We start from the raw sequence: 4,563 nt of genomic DNA on the forward strand, positions 1-4,563 counted from the left end.
GGGCTCTGGTTCAGCTAGTCTCTTTTCCTTTGTCAAAGAGCCTCTGAAACCAAAACAGATGGCTGCCTTCTCCTCTGTATTGTTTGGCACAGACAATCTATTTTGAGGCTGTTCCTTTCCAGTCTCCAATAAGGAAGTGCTGGCTGCAGGCCTCTCCCTTTGCACAAACATTCCTCTGCACCTCCAGCCTCCTATCCTGAGCTCTGTGGTCTCCCCTCCCTCCCCTTTCCAAACAGGTAGCAGATCTGCAGCTCTCACAGCCAGGGCCACGTCAGCTTCTGCCTTCAGCAGTCCTAACGGTAAGTAGAAACAAGGAATGTGGTGGATTGTGCTATGGGCATATGCTCCAATGCCTGATGTGTGAGAGAAGGGAAAAGAGTTTCAGAAGGAGCCACTGCACTTTCCTGCTTCAAGAGAGAGAAAACTTCCTGGAGTAGTGCAGGTGCACAAGATTGCTTTATTCTGGTGAGAAAGGGCAGGTCAGGCAAACTGGATTGTTCTTACGGCCAAAGTGGTTTAATCTTTCATTTTTGATCTGTATATAGAGGTAAAGTGCTAGTTACCCAGCCAGCTACTTCTAACTATGTGGGAGAGCCATAGATTATGGTTTTCTTGATCTCAACAGGAAAAAAAAAGTTCACAAGCTGTGTAATTTACAGTAGTGGCCACAATTTTGGGAAAAGTGTATTTTCTAAAACTAGCTAATAACATCACTTTTGTTTGCAGTAGTACCATAAGATTATATATCAATGGAAAGATAATTTAATCAAGAATGTAATGCAATAACTTTTATGAAGGATTTGCTATTAGAATAGCAATTATAAAGAAGAAAAGTGAAACAAGATATACAAAAATTATCACCATAGAAAAAAATGATATACAAAAATTATCACCATGTCAGTTAATACTTAGTTGGATAAACTTTAGCATGAATTATGGCCTTACAATGTCTTCCCATGGAGAGAACCAAGTCTTTTAGTTCTACAGTTGTTGTAATGTGAAACCAAGATTGAATGATTGCTTCTATTAACTGGGTGTTTTTGCTGGGTCGCTTCAGACTTACAAGTTTCTTTAGTCAGCTCCATAGATTTTCAGTGGGGTTAAGGTCTGGGCTACTCCCAGGCCATTCCAGCAGTGGAATATGATTATCTTGAAACTAAAAAAAAAATGGTTTTATTAGCCATTAAACCTCAAAAATATACTTTTCCCAAAAGGTTTCCAGTTTTGGCCACTACTGTATCTTGCCTGTCTCAGGTTGGGCTAAAATCACCTTCCTGCCTCCCGGTGCCACATTTCTGGAAGCTGGAATTTATCTTGCCTGCTTCACTCCCTCAGCCCCAAATCTCCAGATTACTCCCAGCTGCAGTCCTAATCTTCAGCCTAATTGGTTTGGGGACAAAACAAATTGACCCCAATTTGTTTAGCAGGGTTTTCTTTGACTATAAGCATCTTACATATCCCAGGGCTCTTCCTGTAATTAAGTTCATTTCCAGGCTTTTGCAGCACTTGGTTTAGGGCAGAGAATATCAGAAACGCGGTGGAGCCCCAAGGAGGATTCCCTGTGATAGAGAGACTCCTTAGCTCTCCATACAACCAGCAGAAGCAAAATACAATTGTTAGAAGTAATGTTCAATTGATGTGGTTTGGGGGGCTTCAAATTTTGAGATAGATGTTTGTTCATAAGGCTCCACAGTTTTATGCAGGCGATGGTAAATATTTATTCCTAACCTTTTTTTTTACCCATCCTCCTTATTCCCTAGTTAATGAAAATGGTTTGTTCCAAATTTCTGCATTACCCCTTCATGTCCTATGCACGGGCAGAGTTCAAACAGTGATGACAGAAAAAGCAGATGATTCTTCACCAATGTTGAACATTCTCTTCGAAGTATCTGCCTTAGAACTGCAGAGAAGAGAGAATCTGTGATTTTCCAGATGTTGCTCTCAGGGTTCCTTGTATCAACCTCACTTTGATTCGATCTAGAATTCTGCACCTTTCTTGGAGAGCAGGCCTTCAAGCAGATCTTGAGGATGCATTGACTGCCTGTTCTGCAAATCAAGCTGCTCACCCAGGTGGAGAAGGCCTTGAATAGCCACTCCACATGTCCATTACTGGCTCAGGGCAGCATTTCTCCAGAGACCCTATAGGAAGCTTTGGGAAGCAAGAACCCAAACTGATCACGACTGCTCTCTGCCATCTACCTACTTGTACTGGGCTTGTTTTCAGTTGCCTGCGGCTGGCTAATAGGACTCAGGCAGCTAAAGCAAGTCTGGGGCATGAAAGGTGAATCAACAGAAATGCATCTTCCTTTAATTATGCAACAGGGGCCTTTGGATGGAGAAGCCCTCCAAACACTGGGACAGAGGAGAATGTCCAGGGTGCAATCTTCTGACACTGTATATGCTGGGCACAAGGGATCACATCACAAAATGTGGTGATATTTGGCATTTCTTCAGTAAACGTTACCACTTTTAAAAAGGACCTTCAGGAGTTACCCATTTCTTTCAGCTTTTGTGGGTTCAGTTCTTTACAGTAGAATTAGTGGGTAATGCCTCAGGCAAGTCCAGGAAGCCTTTTTTTCAAGGGTGAAAGGAAATACTATAGCCTGCTTGGTTTTGTATGGTGGTAAAAAAAGAAAGTGTGCTGGAAAACAGAGAACTTCTCTTCCAAACCACGCCCCACCAGTCCTATTCTTGATATTTAAGAAAGTGCCAGAGGCAAAGTGCCAAAGGCCGAGTGATACAGCAACAGCGCTGATGGTATGGAAACCAACTGGGTTTGAACACTTAACCTCACACGCTCCCAAGTGTTTGTTTTTCTAGTGAAGCTCACATACTGTGTTTACAAAAAAGGTACAAGCCATTTATTTACCTTAGATACACCTTTATCCGTGAAACCCAGTCTCCAATCTTGTTTTGTTCTTTCTTGTTATTTTAAGCAGGAAGAACCATAAGAAAGGAATGGCAGAGCAGGCTGTTCTCAGGGAATGCAGGCCCAGGGTCCATTCCAGGACTACTACTGGTTCTGTGGATGTGGCTGGGGGGGGGGGGGCGTGGCATGGCATGGTGGGCATGGCAGGGGACGGATATTGTAAAATCTCCATTCCCTCCCCACTCCAGTGGAATGATACTGCAAAATTCCCATTCTTTCCCGATCAACTGGGACTTGGGAGGCAGAGAATAGATGGGGGCAGGGCCAGTCAGAGGTGGTATTTACCAGTTCTCTGAACTACTCAAAATTTCCGCTACTAGTTCTCCAACTGGTCAGTACCTGTTGAATACCACTTCTGGACAAGATGGTAGAGTAAGTGCAACAGTTTCAGAGGTTCCAGGATGAAGTAGATTATTTGGATCCTGATGTTGAAACCTTTCACTCAGGTTTCAACATTGGGTATTAGATGGAATCAGTATTGGTTGTGCTTTTTATCAGTATTGACAAAAGCACAATGAAGATTGTGCATCCATTCTAGCTCTGTTTGACCTATCATTGGCCTTTGATATCATCAATCATGACATTCGTCAGGACCAATTCTGAGAGGATGTGTGTGTGTGTGTGTGTGAGAGAGAGAGAGAGAGACAGAGAGAGAGAGATAGGGTGTCTTATGGGCTATCCCCATTGTTTGTAATATAATCTGTAATATTACTTTTATAGTAATATTAATTTTTGTATTTCCTGAATATTTTAAAAATTGTTTGTTTGTTTGTATGCATCCAGAGTCATATCACCAGAAATGGGTGGCCATATACATATGATAAATAAATAAATAAATAAATAAATAATCTTCTGCACATTTTTAGTTTATAGGGAAGAGAATCCCTTGAAAATCTCTCAGAACAGGCACTGAGGCCTCTTATCAGCAGTCTATGTTGCAGCATTTGGGAAAATGTGAGCACCAGCTGAACAAAGCCATTGATCCATATTATCAGTAAAGGAAGTGCACCCATAATTACTGTAAATCACGCAGTCTTCTTCTTATTCACCAGGTGTCATAAACACAACCCATGTGGATAAGGGAGGGGGGGAAGCATAGGATTTTTGGCTATTTCTGAAGTGCCTTCTTCTCTTCTCCTCCTCTCCTCCCCTTCTTTTCTCCCCTCCCCCACCAACCCCTCCCCTCCCCACTCCACTCCCTTCCTTTCTTTCACCAAAACTCATCCTTTTCTACTGCTGCCACTTGCTCTCTATCACAAAATGTACCTCACTTTCCCCAAAAGCAGCCACTAGATGTCTCTGCTGTGTAGAGATGCAAATTTAAAATAATAGGATTTTGATGAACAAGATAGGGTGATCCAAGCAGGTGGAGGGAGATAGAAAAAGTTTTGATAATATATTGTAAAATAAATATTTATTTTTAAATCCACTCTTTGTGCCTGTGTTTTAACACAAGGCTTAGATGAAACCTCTGGAGTCAGGTTCTGCTTTTAGACAATGCTGTTGCATCATTGGCAAAAATCGTAGTTTATTTTAAGTTTGGGAGAAATCACAGGCTTAGTTAAAAAAATCCCCGCATTTCAAAAATGCTTTTTCATGAAAAAGTTTTGAAAAAAAATGGTGCAAACTAACAC

General features: G+C 41.7%; 1 long non-coding RNA gene across 1 annotated transcript; it reads left to right on the plus strand.

Moving 5' to 3' along the window:
• The first annotated feature begins 229 nt into the window (after positions 1-229).
• LOC148049425 (uncharacterized) lies at positions 230-3,777 on the plus strand. The gene is made up of 2 exons (XR_015696386.1): positions 230-299; positions 1,761-3,777. It is a non-coding gene; the product is annotated as an uncharacterized LOC148049425 (long non-coding RNA).
• Positions 3,778-4,563: the final 786 nt, after the last annotated feature.

This window comes from Thamnophis sirtalis, unplaced genomic scaffold (genome assembly GCF_051295495.1).
Source record: "Thamnophis sirtalis isolate CommonGarterSnake01/CBP01778 unplaced genomic scaffold, rThaSir2_p1.2 scaffold_1, whole genome shotgun sequence".
NCBI lineage: Eukaryota > Metazoa > Chordata > Lepidosauria > Squamata > Natricidae > Thamnophis > Thamnophis sirtalis.